Raw genomic sequence first — 19,656 nt, 5'->3', positions numbered from 1 at the left:
GGAAGAAAGAAGTAGATAGGACAGAAGTAGAGAGAGCAGGACAAAACTCATGTTCCTGTAACTGGTTTTTGGCTTTCACAGTTGCAGACTGTACAAAATATTGCCCTAAGCATCTCAGCACCCACTCAAAATTCTGCACCAGGTGAACTGCAGCTCAAGCTGCTATAGTATCCAAGAGGGAAGTGTAAAAGTCAAGTCAAATTCAGGGTCTTCCTTATATAATAGCCTTAATAATTGCTGTAATAGCTATTGAGATAGCAGTCTGCTTTCTGAGTAGTTAATAACTGATTGTGTCATTCACAATATCCCTTCAAAACATTTCTGTCCTTTTACTTCCAATGGTAGAAACAACTCTTTTATATGTTCTCTGCTAGCTTTCAAGAAAAAACATCAAGATCATCTACAACGTAAGAGCCAGCCTATCAAAATAATCTTCATGCGTTCTTTTCAGAACAGGCTGATTCTCTGCCATTCTGGTTACCTGTATGAATGATTAATAACCTTTGCATGTTGATCATGATGAATGCTAGTTTTTTTTGTAAGTGGAAAACTCCTGAGAGAAATGTACCTTGTAGAGCTTCCACTCACACTGTTGGATACTTTAGGCACTCTGGTAGAATTTCCCACAGCAGTAAGGGGCTAGGTTTCAGAGATTTAAAATAATTTCAGTGTCAATACATTAAGGCAGTGGCGTTTTTATACATGATCACAACCCTTCCAGATGCTGACATGGTGTTGCTCTGCAGATGGCTCAGTGACTTTAATAAAAAAAAAAAAAAAAAAAAAATGCTGAATGTGACACTACCTACCACATCAACTACGAAAAGTGGATATAGCAGCTCAAATTCTTTGATACTGTAACTCCAGGGGAGAGAAAGTAAGCTCTAACATCTGTAAGCTTTAGCAGATTTGAGGCATCAAATCTCTTTGATTCGGCTCAAATGTTATGCGGCTAAACAAATTCTAGTTTTATAGTTTCCAGACAATTTTGCCTCTCAGCTTTCCAACTTAGGTATTCATCATGCATGTCTTTTGTGTGTATTACAGTTTCAAATGGACCATGATAGTGTTTGAGAGCTCCCAGTATGAGAATTTGTATGGCTCCTTATTTTGGCTGTACAAGGTACTGAGCTCAGCAATGTTTTTCTAAGTTTGTAATACCTGTGATCTTACCATTTAATTTTTTTGTGCACACAGCCCATGATATTCCTTACACTTCAACAACAAACTAATGTCTAGATGAATTCCAAAAATATATCAATTTCAAACTTTTAATTCAAAAAAATAATATCAAATACTTCAACTTCAAAACTATATCAAATGTCAAACTTTTCATTTCATTTACTGGCTTCCTGGCTAATCATATGCAGACCACTATTTGTGTGAATATAGCTATGTTTTCAAAAGTACTATGGGGCCATGGAGCCAGTCACCTAAAATGACATTGCAAAGAGCAATTCTGAATTCTCTTTTGATTGATTATATTCATAGGCTTAGCAATAATTCAGGCTGATCAGTTTGATTGAGCATTATGTCAGGATTTTAGATCACTCTATGGAGACACAGTGCCACTGTTTGTACTTGTTATAGTCCTGTAGTGAAACTTCATTTAATAGCTTGTGGCTATTCAGAGAACATGTAAACAAACACTGTTGCACTGGATTCAGTGGATCTGAGACAACTTACTCAGGAGCTGAGCAATGCACTACAAGCTCACCATCTCCAAATTTTCACTCTAAGGTAGCAGCAGACTGAGGAGAACACAAAAGACAGGATAAACCTGAGATTCTGAGCTCAGGTAGGGGTTACCTCTGGCTTTCAAATGACTTATGCTTATCAGCAGGTCAAGCACAGCTCCTGTATTGTAGCCATACTATTTTCTGGTTAATGCACAAGAGGAATAAACTGGCTGTCTGTTATGGGAGAAAAAAAAAAAACAAAAAACCAAACATCAGGACCTAATTAGACTAATACTACCAGATTATCCTGCAATGCATGGTAGCGCTGAGAGAGAACAATGGGACCCCTTGGGAGCCTGATCTCTCCCATTAATGCAATGCCCCCTGCAACTTCCATCTTGGATCTCTGTGAAATGTGCTATTTTCCTGCTGATTTTGCCCATATGAACATGAAAACGTGCGTTGGAGGATCACGACGATGATCTGCTCTTCTTCTAGCTTAGATGGGAGTAAAAGGGTAAAACTTACATGTGTCAGTGGAAAGGTTCTCACTGACTTCAGTGTTTGCTTTGCTGGGGCTATGAGTCAGAATGACACACAGGTGGTGGGGATTTAGTTATCTTTTGAGTGTTTCCTGTCTATTTTATGCAATTATCTGGTTCAAATGAATTTAGGAAGCTCACTATGCAGCTTGCAACTACTTCAAGAGGAAATATGCAAGGCAAAGCCCCTCATTGATTTAATTGTATATAAATACAGCCTTAATAAAGTACAGTTTTCTTGCTGTTAATAACATACTGCTGATGGAAGAAAGGAAAGGTATAAACTAATTATCTCCCTTCCTTTGTTTTTTGCTTTTCTTACTGCAGGCTGCTGAAATGAGACAAGTTTTGCCTCTGTAACGCAATCTGATGGACAGCAAGGTTTGAGGCATTGAAGCTCTATGAGGAGGTGAGAAAGTAGGGTCTCCTAATGTTAGCAGAAGGAATATACATGTTCTGTTGAAGGATGAAAGAAGAAATACTCAAGCTTGCACCTATTTTGTGCTCCTAACTGATGAGTCTAGGAGTCAAATAAAGACAATATTAGGGGGAGTTAATAGTCTTTCTTAGATCAAGTGACTTAGCTACAGCCAATGAATAAATTACTGTCTTAAAATTCAGTCAGAAAGCTCCAGAGATACTGAGCAGTCAAGGCAAGTAAGAAGCCCTGGGGTCTCATTTCATTCTTCATTGATTTGTATCAAGTGCAGAGCTCAGTAAGGAGTGAATTTTGAGCCTCTGCAATCTTGTAAACCCTGTTTTAGAGACTTGAAAGATATAGCAAAGGAAAAAATAAAAGACAGAGGTGTTTTTTTTCCCCATTCTCTTCCCTAATGCTTGACAGAGATCAACATGTCATTTCATCTCACAATACCTTCCTGATTACATGACTTTAGCAACAGTTTTGTTTCCTATAAATCTCCAGGTATTTTGTGTTGCTGTCTGATTTCCTGAACAAAAACATTTCTGCAGTTCTTTCTGTTTGTGCTGCCTCCACTAATGAGTTCTCAGAGGTACATTAACCTAAATAGCTTTATAAGTGAGAGGTGTTAAAGGATTCTTCTTAGTTAGTGCAAAGGGCTTGGGAATACGTGTAAGAAGCCTTCTCCTCTATTTTCTTTGTTCTTCTTGCACAGAATTTTCTTTTTTGAGGGAAAAGGGAGCTGCCATTCCCAATAAGTGCCCAGCCTAAACTTGATTGGACAGCATCATCTTTCCTTGCTGAGATGCACAAGTATCATGTGTGCCCACAAGAATAAAAATCTTTCAGCTCTATTCCTATTTTCCCTCACCATTTTATTGGTTCTGGGGAACATCAGCTATCTAAATAGTGAAGAGGAATTGGGCATTATAAGGAACATAAGCAGGCATTACAGCAGGTAAAAGGAATGAGATGTCTCTGGGGCTCTGATGTTGTTAATTTTCCAAAGTTCTTGTTTAGTTCTGAGACAAAAATAAGTATTTATGTGCAAGTTGGCATGCTAACGTCAGTGTAACCTTTCAGCCAGGAGCTGTGGTACAGTATCTAAACTGGGCTTTGTTCTCCTCATTAATATCTGACCTACCGTGAAGCAAGGAAGTGAGACAGAGTTCCTCAGGCAAGACAGGGATGCATCTAATTGGCAGAGGATGGCAATTTTCTTCCCATGGATGGATGCTCCTGTATTATTTTGCCTCCTTTAACTGGTGGTAGATAATATGAAGGAGAGAATGTAGCTGGTTTTGTGTTCTTAGCAATCACTCATCATCATTGTATGGTGGTAATTGAGAGTGGAAACCAAAATAGTTAAAATACTTCAAATGGCATCATTGGACAAGGCTTGAAATTAAAGCTGCAGCAGGTATGGAACTTTTTTTGTTCAGCCCTTTTTTCCATGAAGAAAATCGTTGGCCAACTGCTGGAAAACCATTTAGTGCTGTGGGATGACATTTTGTGTTCATTTTGTTCAGCAGCAATGATTTATAAATTACTGTGACTCTACATATAAGTCCCCCTATTACAAAATACCACCCCAATCCTTCTTCCATTGTGGTTGATATAAAAGCTCTTATTGGTTTTAATGTGTTCCGTATAAAGCCCTGTGATTGTAGTGGGGAGTCAGGAATAATTTATGCCACCTACTGATCAACTAATACTCTGTGGTTTTTTCTTTGTGTTTGGAATAAGAGAGCACAGACAACTTCCATTTAAGATAATTTAACTGAAGACTGCTGACTGAGATTAAGCTGTGTGGAGTGTTTTCTGGTGTTCCTATTTGATACTGAATAATAGTAATAATAACACTAGCTTGTAATTTCTGCAGTCATTAAAGTCTTTGAAAAAATATGAAAAAATGAGCTACATATTTATGACTTTCTTGAGCAAGCTTATTAAAAATGTTTGTCAATAATGTTAAACTGTGAGGAAGAATTCTGACAGGTCACTTAATAGAACATTTAAGGTTTTTCTTAAAATTAATTTCAGTTGTCTGAAGTTCTATAGTTATTCCATGAAGACTTTGAATTCAGCACATAGCCTACTCTCTTCTTCTTAAAAGGAAAAACAAAAACCAACAAACAAAAACCAAACAAACAAACAAACAAACAAACAAAAAGCCCACTAAATCAAACCAGAAAAATGTAGCAACTTAATCCAATAATTTCCACTGTGGCCTTCTTCCTTTCAAAAATATATTACTGACTCATGAAAACTCATTATGTGTTCTCTCCCCCATCTCACTTTTGAAAGTGTCAGTGGCATATGCTGTCCAATGGGAGGACAAGGGCCCATCTGTTGTCTACAGGGCCTATCTGTTGTTGTCACCCTTTATACCTTGCCAGTATCTCCAGTTGTTGGATTAAGGGTGGTACAAGGTATAACCCTGCCTCTCCCTTTAGTATCTGTCTATGCAAGTGATTCTCATGAATTTTTCTAATCCTTTTTTGAATCTGCTGTTATTATCTGCCTTGACATTTTCTATGAAAACTAATTTCATACCACCATTTTGCTCTGTAACCAAACATTTTGCATCTACCTCTATGTTGAACCAATTTTTCTACTTTGAGTAATTGACCCTTAGTTCGTCTATTGCAAGATTTAGCAAATAAGGTTTTGCACTCAGCTTAACCTTTTATGACTTTTCAAACATTTCAGTCACATTTCCTTAGGCTTCTCCCTTTTGAAGTCTCAGCCCTTTTAGCTTGTTCTCACATGACATTCAGTCTGTCATCCTACTCATTTTAACTGTCTTTACATTACCCTCTTTAAACTCTGTTATGTCTCTCTTAAAACATGGATATTTCCAGTTTTCTATTTATCCTGCCTGAACTTTGAGGACAGAAATCCTTAAACAGACTACTTTTTTCCCCTGAATTAGGATTTTTCAGTGTCTTGCAGAAACATGCTTCCATTGTTAAATTTACAGCAAGGATTGTCCAAATAACAAGGATGACGCAAAATAGGGCTAAGGAATAAAAAGAAGAAATGTAAATATATGCAATGCTTTTCATGTTTGTTTTCAAGTTCAACTCAAGATGAGAAACATTGTGCCCTTATGTTTCTCAGTGGGGAAAAAAAAGTGGTAAAATATTTTGAAACATATTTTGCTTTTTCAGAAACTACAAGACAGTCAAAAGTCAAAGCTTCTTATTTTTTTGAAATCTGTTGGGGAATTTTTGTTACCTAGGTTTGAACACAGTCCATGGCTGCAAATATCTGTTTATCATTAATAGTAGTTGATCATATACAGTACAGTACTGTTATAAAATGAGATGAAGCTATGAGATTGAGTAATTCTCAGGAAAGTTCATGTGTATGCATATACACATCACTTTCTAGACAGTCTCTTTGAAACACTCATCTCCCCTTTTCCAGAAACATCGTGTTACCTGTCTGAGTAGCTATCAGGTCATTTAGATCTGTACTGTTTTGCCATAGTAATTTGCAAACAGAGCACTGAAATCCAAAGAGAATTAAATCCTCACAAGTGAGTTAGGAGCATGATGCTCTCCAGTTGTTTTGTAGGAAATGAAAAGCGGGTGTGTCATTAAAAAAATATCTGAAGAGGAAACTATTTCTCTTTGTTGCCAGTTGAGCTATTGAGTTCAATTACATGTGGAAGAACTGGTCTGTAACCTCGTGAACATTTTTAATCTTGTTTTCAAACCAGTAAGCAGGAATTAATTTAACATACAACTTGGCAGTAGTTAATTCAGTGATTAATTACTCAGTTACATTTATTTCATACTGACATTTTTTTTCTTTCTCATTTTCCAACTATTTCATGTTAAATCCCAGAGATGGGTAAGCCAGTTTGGGAAAAACAAGAATTGCTGTCAAGTTCAACTTTACAATTCTCCAAGGAGAATCAGGGTTCTTTTAGATCCAGAATAATTGTAGGAAATGGTATAATGCTTATTTTTCACTCTGTGTACACTTTGTGGTCTCTGATATTTGGACATTGGTTTAAAAATAATAGTGATAAAATATGGTTTGGCAAAACCACTCATCAGCTAATTTTTTAATAGATTATGATCAGCAAAATTTATTACATGTTTTATAAAACTGGTATTCAGATTAAAAAGCCTGTTTTTTTATTGGTATGTAGACTTTATTTTTAAAATATTCTAATATTCTATGCAGTTGGAAAACTATTTGTCATTATATATATATATATATATATATATGACAGGTAACCCTCTAAATCAAGAAAAACTAAATCCCAAAATTTCTTTTTAAGAAAAAGCTCAACTGAAAGGGTGCCTCATGGATGACACTAGCAATCAAGCTTCTGCAGCTTTCTTATCAGCATCTCAGAGAGATGGGTTCAGACATTCCAGTGGAGCACAGCCCCTGGAGGCCCTCGCTCTTGCTGTGTCTTCAAGATTGATAAAGATAAAACTTGTGAGTATGCCAAGTCAGCCTCTGGATCCTTCTGTGATTTCTTCTGGAACTAACAATGCTACAGTTAACTAAAGAGGTTGAAATCCCATTCTTGAGTGTGTTGCCTTTTAGTGAAATACCCTTCAAGGCCTTTGTGTTGAATAAGCTAGTTAGATGATAAGAGTCTGTTACTATGAATTATTTAGTGAATATGTTAATTTTCAATTCAGAAGGAGGAAGCACAAAAAACATATCAGCAGCTAAATGACATGTATTTTAGAAAAAATATGATAGATCATGTAATGTCAGTCGTAGGCATGCACAAACTCCAGCTTACCCTCTTGGAGCAAAAATAACTAGGTGTAGCTTTCTTAGTTACAGCTGTCAGTAATCTCTTTTGTAACCAAATTAAAATTCCATGATATGTGTGAAATTGCTTCACACCACCAGAACACCTATGAAATAAAATTAATATAAAGCAAACCTCACAATGGATCTGATTTGGCAAAGTAGCTACTGGGTTTTGCTGCCCTATCAGTGAAACTCCTTTTACAAGTGCGGAAAACTTAAATGCTTTGTGGCTTAGAAAAGCAAACATAAACCTACAAGGATCATCAAGGAACATAACCATTATATGTTACAAGTTGATTTTTGAGACTTTTTGATAGGGAAGGGAAGATCTTTGGGTATTTGGCAAGTTCTTACTCCTTTTTGTTTCATGTCCTTTTCGCATCATCTTGCTTCTTCATTTTGTATACAAATGCATAAATAAAACAGGGAAACTAAAGCCCTATTCCTACCTCCAGACTAGTTACCAAAATTATGTTTTGCTCATCCTCTCAGGAGCTGTTGGGTTATTTTAAACACAATGGAATAGGTTTAAAAGAGTCCTGGTGATCACCACTTTGTCAGCCAGCTAGGATGCGGAAATCTGATTCCTGTTATGTGTTTCAGTCAAAATTTATGCTAAATAAAGAGCAGCAAATAGAGTCCACTTCAGCTCAGGATACTGGGCCAGTGTCTCTCAGAAAGATACTTGGGTTTAAATTTTCTGTTGTAAAAAGTGGAAGTGAATCCAGTTCCTCTGAGTCCTGTGCATGCACATTATTCATGTTCACATCCTGAATAAAAGGAGGTTAGTATATTATCTGGTTTTAGTAAAATCACGGTTCTAAATAAAAATTCATTTGCATTTTCTTTCAGTCAGGTCTGATTTTCAGGACGGGCACACATTATTTGGCAGACTTAATATTTGTGCTTCAGAATATGTGCAGCTACAAGTAGAATTATGGTGGAAATGTAATGCATTACTCCAACCATGACTGTTGAAATTATGAAACCATGTACAGTGTTACTGCAAACAATCCAAGCATTCATTTAAGTCTTTTGCTCTTCTGAATATGGACATACGCCAGAATTTTGTGTATCAAGGTTAAAAAATTGATCATAAATGTCCAAAATTAATTTTAAGAAGTCCTCTTTCTTATAGAATCAGAATGAATGGAATGTAAAACAGAGTAAAAAATATTATGAATGATTAAAGATGAAGATATAGTTCCCTTTAATTAGTAAATAATAAAGGAGGATTTATATACGTGCTTATGATCTTATAAATCTAAAGATTATTACTTTGCTGGTAACTTCTTACATGTTTCTTCTAGGTAGATCACTTTATTCAAGTGATTATGTGATTTAAGTGCTGCTGAAAATACTGACATACTGACCTGTTTCATGTTTCACTTTTCTTAGTCTGAATAGCTGACATCTGAATCACAATATATTTCCAAAACTCTAGTCAGATTGTTGAGATTTGATACTGTATTTATTTTTGGTGAAGAATCTGTTTTAACTTCAGTAGAATAAAAGCATGAATTTATGCATTATGAATATGTGTGTGACAGTTTAATCAGGATTTGTTTTGAAACGCTAGTTAATGAACAGTGTTTATTTCAATGTGGCTTGAAAATTACCACCGTAAAGAGGGACTATTGGCATTGGGAGAAGAGGGGACAGCACACAGGGAGCACTAACCCAATTAAACTTGTACCATCAAAATCAGTTGTAACATTAAGTGTGTGACTGATTATATCTTTCTAAAGGAAAACTTCAGATTTATCTGACAGCATATGCTTAACATCATTTTAGTTTTCTACCTGTCTAAATTAAAAGGTGTCCTCTACAGCTTTTCCTTGGATGATGTTGCCATAAGTATTAAAATATATCTGCAGGACCAATTTTTTAAAAATTTGTAGACTGCTTTGGAAAAATATTCCAATAAGTGATTTTCAGAGCTACTAATTCTGTCAGTGTGCAAAGTGCAACCCATTGCAACCTAATGTGTATCTACACCACACATAGTCATAGTTATTCTGTAGCTTGCACTCAAAGCAGGAAAAGAAACTATGGTGGAGATTAAGAATGCACTGAATGTGTAGAAACTGGTTAAACAATTCCTCATGAGAATGGATTAAATATATATCTAGCTATTCTCTACAAAGACAAAGGAAAAGATACATCCAGTGGATAAATCTTTTCCCTTTCAAACATGCTTGAGGAAATAGATTTTAATAACAGTAATTTTAATAAAATTCTATTCCACAGCATAATGAGCTAAATGAGCTCAGGATTCATTACTGCAAACACCTGGGAAGATGGAAGTACTTTCAGTGATCTATATTTGCAGTATTAACTAGGATCTGAATAAGGAATTTAGGTGAGACCAACACCACTCCTGTTAGTTGCCAGATACTGCCATTTACCTTGAGCTCTATAAAGCAGCACCAACATTTTGCCTGTCAGGATTTTGAGTCCTGGACTTTGCATCAATATTGACCTATTTGCTACTGAAAAAGGGCAGATTTCTGACTCTGAGGACAAATAGCATAGCACAACCACCATATAAACTTTCTCTCCTCCTGGAAAGCTGCTTTCTCCACACATTTATTGGGATAATTTCTGGCCTTACTCCGTCCCTCATAATTTGCAGAACTTTCTCCGGCTGACATAGGACAAACTATTCTGAATTTGCTGAAAACTTAACAATATAGATAAGTGTGTGCAAGGACTCCAATCTACCCTGTTCCTGTTCATTTACTGGTGGGGATGTATTCATTAAGCTATTTTAGGGTAAAAAGTGACAGATATAACAGATTCTGCCCTTGTTTATATATTTCTCAATAAATCCATTGAAGTTTTAAAGAAATCTTTAAGTCACACAAGCAGTAGTGAGATCAGAAGCTGGTTCTCAGTGCTGATTTCAAAGACCTAGTCTGAAAGTCCTAAGAGATACTTAGGTAAAGCTAGAGTTTCAAGCAGCTCCACAGAGACAGCTGAGGAAGTAGGAGGACTTTATTAAGGTCCAATTAATCTTGTGCTAAAGTAGCTAGCAAAAAGGGTCATGTGAATAACATGCTAAATAAGCCCACTTCTCCCCCCTTTATGTACAGCAAGTCAAGGCAAATAATTTATACATGAACTTAAATTAATCTTTACATGAGAACTTCTTTGTGGATTTAGTCTAAAGTCATTAAAGTAACAGAATTCTCTTTTTAGGGCTTAGTATAAACTCTAAGGTAGGTTGTTCTGAACTTCATTTGCTGGTCTCTGAAGCTGTCATCCAGCTACCAAATTCTTAATTCGTAACTATTATTACTAACTGTTATGTTCTACACCAGACTTTTTTGCTTTATTTTTGTTTTTATCGGCAATTTTTAGCACATTTAACTTTTCTCTCTAAATGCTTCCAGCTTTCTAGGGACACTAAAAATGTCCCTGAAATCAGTAGGCACCTTTCACTGACTGTGCAAAACTATAACTCAAATCAAAGAAATGTAAGGGCAAAGCACTTTCCAGAATATCAGCATGGTACTAGAAATGCCATTGGGTCAAAAATCTTAAAAAAACAACAAAGAACAATAATCTTGAAATAAATGAGATATGTAATCTTAAAGAAATATATGGCCTGCCTGAACTTATAGCTCACTTGTCTCTTGTGATGCATGGAGGAAAAAAAGAGAAATTCTTCAACACTCTTATTCTGAAATCTTGAATATAGCTGCGTTACACATGGACAAATGAAAAGTTTTGTTCTTGTTGCATCATTTAAGTGCGTCTCCAAGGCAACACTTTAAACCATGTTGGCAGAAGGGCTCTTTGGCCACTGTAAGCTATCTTCATAAAAAATGAGATGGAAAGAGGTTGGTGGAAGAGACAGTGGCATAAATCTCTACCAGAAAGCTTTTTGATCTTGCATAAATTCTAAAGATAGGCAACACAGACTGCATAACAACTAGATCGCTAGATACCCACATGTAGCCTGTTGGCATATTAATAGGGGAAAAAAAACACTTTCAAGTATTTTGTACCCAAAAACTTAGTCTCATAATAAGAATCACTGGAAGGAATTTAGACAGCACAGGTTTGTTTAGTGTTGGTGATGGGCCCCTGCAATTTCCCATTTGAATACTATGTTTCCATGTTTTTGCCTATCCCTAACAGATACTAATTTTGTGATGCTTTATCAGAGTGCCAGTTATTGACATCTAGGGAAAATGTATCATTGATTTACTGGTTTTCTGTTACTGTTTTGGAGGCAGGCAAAGTGACAGGCACACACCCTGTTCTCACAGCAATAGCTTAAGTTTATTGTGGGACAGCTCCTTTTATAGGGCTTTCAAATTTCCCTTGCTCACAGATATGTGAGTGGTTAAGGGGCTCAACTCCACCTAGCCCACTGGCCAATGATATCTGTGCTTCAGAGGGGTTGGTTGAGGTCCTCTGTTTGTGTTTGAATCTGACCCATTGTTATCATGTCCAAAGACTTGTTTACTTTGAGCTAGGCTGGTCAAGCTCATATCTGTTAAGCCAAATTATCACTACAGTTTATAGACCCAGCTTATAGCTGTCATCGTTTTCCATTCACAGAGAGAGTGAAACTGAAGGACCATTGGGAAATATGAACTAAAATTTCTTGAAAAATATTTATCATTTACTAGTTGGAGGTAACTGCTAGGAAGATCATTTCTGATGAAGCCTTATTGCAGGTTTGTCAGAATAATGACTGCAAATGAAAAACTGAAGGCGTTTATTTGCTCTGGTTGCTGAGTTACAGGGTACGGTAAGTCCTAAGTGTAATGGGAAAGCAATGAATTCCCAAAGCTTGATGTGTAATGCTCTGGTTTCCAAATGAAAGGACCAAATCGGAGAGCAATATTTTGCTAACAGTTTTTAAAGAAGCCATCTCTAGCTTGGCATAATGACATGAAGGTTTTTCAGGGTCAAACACAAAGTTGTACCCCACGTGGTTTCCAGTAGAAAAGACCAGGGCAGTATGGAGGCAGTTCCTTCCAGGTACCACCAAGATCCTCTGGGGAGAGCTGGTCCCAGCAGGGTGGGAAAGCAACACTGGGCAAAGAGTGGTCAAGGGCCATGGGTCACTGTATGTGCCATAAGCACCAAACAACTCATATGTAGCTAATACAGCATCAGCTGGGGTCTGGCCTGGCTGGAGTAACAGAAAGGTGTGATGTGTGGTGGCAGAAGTGGTTCCTGTAAAAATATGGTGACAGCTACAGGTTTGGTTGGGGCTTTTGCTTTTTGTTTTTTTTTTTATGAAGGAAGATTTCCCCATTTTTGTGCAGGCATTTAGTGGGTAGGCATCTATTCATGAAGCAGATATCTACTGTGATCTCCCTGCTCAGGATGAAAGGGTTTTTGAATCCACATCTACTGCATGTGAAGGGGGTTCTGTCAGCACTCTAGAGGCTGACATGCAGCTGGTAAAAGTGATGCTTCCATGCATAGGTGAGCAGGAGAGTCAGCAAGACGGTGTGAGGGCTTTACAGCTGGGCTGAGGCAATCAGCTGGCAGGGCCTGAAGCTTGTATGTTCTTGTTTAAGTTCATTCAAAGTGGGGAAAAAAAGCAACTTTCAGCATCATGATTACTTCCAGATGTAATGGAGTGAGCGGAGAAGAGTTTTGAAGTGTCTCAGACTGTGTTTTCTACTAGTTGAGAGGGTACTGGCCTTCAGGATGGCATGACCAACAACAGCAGAAGTGTTGCCAATGGCATTTGTTAAAATAATTTTGGATCTGCTGCAAATACACAGTTCAACTTGTAGCATTCACTGCAGAAACCCTGAGTTCTCTTGGATAGTATCTTTCTAGTAATTTTCATTTTTCATAATCAGCTCAGAGAAATATTTTCTTTCTACAGTGGTAGAGTGAGTCATAGTAGCACCTCTTACTTAAATGTGTTCATGTAGATACTTATGCATTTCATTTATTATGAAACAAAGACTAGAAAAGAAATAAAATTAATTTTCTGGTTAGCATGTAAATGCCAGCTTATTTACAGCAACAAAAAAGAGTTTGTGGATGTAAACAATTTAAAAAAAAGAGCTCATCTTAATTTGTGCCAGGTTTAAATGCCTTTAGTGGTTTTTCATAATGGGCACAATTCCTTGAATGAGATGCCACTCAATAAACAATGACAGTTAAAAAAAAAAAAAAAGATTAATCGCTTATAACTTGGCTTCTGGAGTAGGTTTTCACTAAAGATGTCACCAAATGACTCATATCAGAACCTGGTTGTCTGTATCCTTAGCATGGTACACAATCCATTCCTTTTGCAAGAAAGAACCTCTTCTGGCAACTGAGTTCTTCACCATGTTTTCTAGGGAATTGCTAAAACTTGTGGTGATTTCCTCAGAATTCCCTTGTTCTTCCCTGAGTGTGTTTTCCCCTGTTGCAAAGCTGTGAACATTGGAAATTACTACCACATACAATGGCCACCATCATGTCTCCTTGTGCTGTTGATCTCTCATCCTGTAAATGGCCCTGATTTATGTATTTCCTAAATAAAAAGGAAGGATAATCTCACAGAAAGTGTTGATGGATAATCTCATGGGAGGTTAAGAAGGATTAATGTTATTTTATTGAAATAAAACTAATTTCATGTATAGAAGGGTATGTAAAGAAAGAATAGATAAAATTAAAGCATATGCAATACATTTAACTGGGTCTTTAAATGTATTTGAAAATAATAGCTCTTAACTACTTTGTTTAATATATAATGTGAGCTAGAATCATAAACCAAAGTTTATGTCTCAGGCTTTCCCTTCGTCTGTAACCCAGTTTTTATGAGATATTCTTTTGATGTCATTGTACTTTATTGTGTACACTGGTAGGGACTTTAATCCACAGATTAATGGCACAACAGAATAACAGTTCCAAAATATGTACTTGGTTATTCAGAAAACATTAATCTTCAGAGCTGTGTTGTATTTAAAAAGCAATATATTGTATAATCCTGTAGAATGCTTTCCTGCATAAGCATAGTGCTGTGTTACTAAAACCTTTTTCAAAAAATACTCAAACCAACTTGTTTATCATTTGTTCCACTACAGTTTTCAGTAATTAGGGGATCAATTAATTGAAAGATCAAAAGCCCTAAATAGTAGGTCAGTTATGATTTTACTTTTAAAACATATTTTATGTGCCTCTATTTATAAACATAAAATGGCTGTTCATATTGAAGCAATCTTCAGGCTTCAAAAAAACAGATAGATCTGAAGCCAAAGTTACCTTTTTTCCCCTTCCTTGTTTCTGCCATGCATAATTCTTAAATGAAAACCAGGCCCCATGCTGTAGCAAATTAAAAGCCTTTGTATGTAGGGAACATGGAATTGCTGCGTATTTCAAACAACAACTCCAACTCTTGAAAAAAACCTGATGGTGTAGAATGGCTGAAGAATGCACGAGTTTTTAACAAAGGTAAAGTGTTTAAAAGCCTTTTCTGATGTGCATGAGCATATCCCTAATGTTGTTTCTCCTTACCAGAAAAGGCTCTTGTTGATAGGACAAGATAGCATTAAGAATTTCCTAACCTCAAGGTCCACCACCTTTCACACCCACATATCATCCTACTTTTCCCACCTATGTTTCTCTCAGCTGCAAACACAGAATCAGAACAGAAACATCCTTTTGTCCCTCCTGTAACCACACAGCTTACCTCCTCCAAACACTGGTATCAATAATCTGCATCCCTCCCCCATTTGCCCAAGTCCCACAAACCAAGGTATCAAACTCTACACCTCATACACAACCCACAGAAGAAGACTTTCTCTCCCACACTCCCATTTCACATCCCACAAGCCCTGTCATGGTTGGCTTTGAACCTGGAAATACAAGTGTAGACACTGGTTGAATTTCTGCATTTCTGCAGGATTTACGTGATGTGCAGTTAAAGATCTCCCAGGTGGGGCTAGGAGCTTTTGCCTTAAATAATTTTATCCTCAGGAACTTGCTGTACTGATGAAGGAGCAGCTTCATGGTAATTATTACAAGAGAGATATTTCTGCCTGCAATGAGCCACCTCTCTGCCACAGACATTGATCCTGTTATTTGGACGATAGGTCAACAGGCCAAATAACTGGATGCAGTCTGCACATTCTCATGTTAAAAAATCATGTTCATTCACTGAGGGTTTCCCACTCATCATGTGGCTTTTTGTATCATTTTTGACTTTTGTATAGTTCAGAACCCTAAGTTTTTCATGCCATTTACCAAACTAGCCAAAAAAACCCCAAAAACAGACCACCAGACTAAAAAACTACTTTACTTCACTCATAATCCCTCATGCAATTAGTTTATTTCTGCTCTGTCCCTGTTTCTCTTTATTCCTGATGCATGCTCTTATGTATACTTAGAAAACAAGCTAGGAAATTAGCACCCTGGGGGTAAGCAAATAATGATTTTCTGTTACATTTGTTTTTTCCATCCTTCCTTAGAAGTTATTTTTTTGGGGAAGCCTGTATTGCAAATGGAATTTATTATTGGAATTACCTTTGTTTCATTATTCCTAAAAGACAGAAAAATTAAAATTTAAAATATTTAAAATACCACATCTTAAATGCTAAATTTTCCCAAGGATATTTTAATGGGAAAACTTTAAAATAATATATTTAGTAGAGTTTGGGGTTTTCTCTGTTGAAATACTACTGTGGTAGCATGTTGTTTGCTAATACCATTCCATGAAGTTATGAGCAGATGAATGCCTAGACCCAGGAAAGCATATGGTTGTACAGCTACATTCTCACAAAGCTAAATATTGAACATGAGCACAATTGTTTTCCAAATTAAGAATTCAGTGAGGACGACATAGTTAAAAGGCACTGAGAAGAGTTGCACTATGGAATATCTCTTATTTATACCTTTTTTTCTGAGTATGTGAAAAAAGATTCTTTGGATTGTCGCTAAAGATGAAGGTGCTCTATCCATACAGGTAAATTGGATGTTTACCAGTCACTGCATTACCTTACATACAGTACTAAATCAGTGTGGTTTAGACCTGGGAGAGTCGGCATTCTCCCAAACAACTCCTGGGCTAGCTTGGAATATATGGACCATTACATTATTTTAAAACTATATTGAAAGCGTGTGCTTCAGAATGTAAATGTGCTTGATCTTATGAATATGGTCTGATCCATATTGTTGGACTCATTGCCATAGCAGACTGAACTTTGCCTTTAGAAGTGTTTGAATCTTATCATTATTTTCAGAGATGAAAATAAATTCTAGCCAACTTAATTCTATCAATAATGAGAAATCTTTCTTCCATAAATTAACATTACATAATCAATCTCTGAATAGGTCCTCAAATTTCACATGGTTATTTCTCAATCACAAATTCAATCCTATTTGCAGGCATTTTTGTATAAGTGCTTTTAATTTTCATGGTTTTCTTTTTTTTCCTCCCACAGAAATATGTCAGCAAAGAAACACTGTATGTATGCATATTTATATATTTTGTATATGTATATTTATATATTTCTGTATTCATGTCTTGGTTTTTCCTGCTTGCCCATTCTCAGCAAAATTGTGGATCACACTGATCCTTCTTTTAGAGGTGCAGTGCTCAAATATCTTTAAATAAGTGCACCAGGACATTGCATTCCTTGCAGGACTTCTAATATTATCAACTGATTCTAACTATACATCAGCCATGAAAACATTACTACATTACCAAGGCGCAGGAAAGCCTTACCAAGATCCACGCAGACAGCAAATAATCAGGTTTTTCACAATCCCCTCTGTCTGCCCAACTGAAAGCATTACTGCATTTTGCAAGCAGTGAAAGGAGGCATTTAAAAAGCACAGGGAAGCTGCAGCAGCAAGGAAGCACATTTCAACATCTATTGTCAGATGAGCTTATTGTGAACTAATACCATGCCTCCTTTTATTTTGTCACTGTGTCCTATCTGCCACCTTCCTGTCCCTCTACATTTTCCTCCTGGCAGGGCTAGTGCTTATTTCATAATAACTGTTCTCTCTCTGTGTCAAGGACCCTCTTATGAGTAACTTTTTGTGCTATTTCATCCTGTCTTCCCTTATACCTTTCTGTTTCTCTGGATTAAAACCCTTCTCAGGTCCCCAACACCTCCTGCTGAGTGGTAGGGGCATCTGTCATGGGCTCTGTCACTCTTCTTGTTCCATTAAGACCAGAACAGATTATTTTGTCAACTCAGCTGGTTTGTGAGCTCATAAAAATGTGTTATTTGCTGGGTCATCTTATACAAACTCATTTATCCCCAGTGGCAACATTCCTTATTCTCTTCTCAGAACAGGTGCCTAAGCAAAGCATAAGTCTTGCTTTGTCCCATTCCTCCTATACCACATTCATCCACTCCTCTCCTTCCTATCCAAGGGGCAGCTCCAGTTTTTCTTTCACTAGCTCATATCCTCTTCATATTCTATAACATCATCATTTGTTTGCAAAATGTGTTACCGATCTATTCTGTTCTATTGAGTGTCAGGAAGTACTTTGTATTTTTGATGGCCTTATCAAGTGTGAAACTGATAATGGTTGGAGAGTCAATTACAGAAGTGCTTTAACCCTGGCTTGTACTAAAGAGATGGCAAAGAATGCACACACATCCATTTCCACTTGGCTTTGCCAAATTATGGAGTTTTCTACCTATGAGTTATTAGAGTCATCCCTAAAACCTGGATGTGATGGAATACAATCTTCAAAACTACTACTTCGCAAGTAAAGTAGTAGACAAACTGAGAGATTTTTTTTAATTACTGAAAATTCCCAAATTAGCACAAGTAGGGCTATCCTGATAGTATTTGCCGCTTTTCTGAAATTCGTCTTTTTTTTCATACTGCTTATTATAGCCATGCACCTTAAAGATGCAACTAAATTAATTTATTTCCCATTGGTTTTTCCTTTCTATCAAGCAGCATGACTCAGTTTGTAACTAAGTATAGAGTTCAGCTATTCACCACAAAAAAAGTGGTTTCAGAATTTGCTGAATCACATACTGCCTGGGTGTCCTTGTTTTTGCCAAAAATATCGAAATATGGCATGAAAAATCTGTTACCAAGAAGAGACATTTCAGTTTTTCTCTTTAGAGTATTTCTGTATTTTTCTAGAATTCGTATTGCCAGGGGTACTTTTATAATGACTATAAAATCTGCTGCACTCACTTAATCCTCCCATTATGTGTGAAAGAGCAACATGCTTTAGGTTAATTAGAGCATAATTCCCCAAGCAACATACATATGTGCTGGCACTGAAATGAAAACTTTAGGCTGGTTGGCTGATTTTAATGGTGCTCTATCATTTTCCATCTGTCAAAAAACAAACCAGTAGGCTATTCTGTTCCCTTCCGACCTCTCACAGAGAGAACACTCACCGAAGGCACACGCTTTTATCAGGAACACTTGAATCATCAGCCAGTCTTCTAGTTTTGCACAAGACAACCACATGCAAGGTGGAGAGCACTATGGCAGGGTATTTGGTAATGGAATTTCTTTGCCCCTGTGAAAATTGGATGTGTTTAATAGTTCTCTGTAATCTCCATGCATCTATGATAAACATTCAGCAATCTGTGTGTTAACTAGTACGTAGCATTGCTTTTCCTTCAGTAAAAGTCCTTGCTCAGAATTCTGTGTGAACAGGGTATATTTAATACTTAGGCAAACTGCCTGCAATAAAACTATTTTGAGCTCTCTTCTAGATGATCTGCCCTTTAGATTAGTTCAGGTTCACACAGCTGCACAGCGAATAGAAATATTTCACAGCTCAATAAATGGGGCAGCTGGTATTTTGATTCATCTCAGAGCAATTTCACTGTGAATCAATAAAGTATGGTGCTCCTTTTGAACAAAAGATCACGTTTCATGGGCTATCATCATTGTCATCATGGTCAGCTCCTAGCAGCCTAGAGATGAATGGATGGGTCTCTCAGAACCTTACCTTTTCTCATCTTAATGTACACATTGACATTTCACTTCCCTATTAGTTATTAGGTCACAGTAATTTGAAACAAAACAAACAAGTAAACAAACAAAACCAGAAAAAGGAAAGAAGAAAAAAGATAAGAAAGCGTTAAGCATTGCTTGTGTGAAAAACAAAAAGCAGTTGAAATTTCCCTTGTTTCCTGGGAGGGAGTACCCCACAGGGATACCAAAACATAGCAACACTCCTGGAGTGCCTCGCCATTCTAGAATCAGAATTCCATTTTTTAACTTCTACAGCGGTAATGGCTCTGCCTTCTGTGCTAATTTT

Source organism: Vidua macroura, chromosome 2 (genome assembly GCF_024509145.1).
Source record: "Vidua macroura isolate BioBank_ID:100142 chromosome 2, ASM2450914v1, whole genome shotgun sequence".
NCBI lineage: Eukaryota > Metazoa > Chordata > Aves > Passeriformes > Viduidae > Vidua > Vidua macroura.
Note: the sequence above shows the minus strand (reverse complement) of the source record.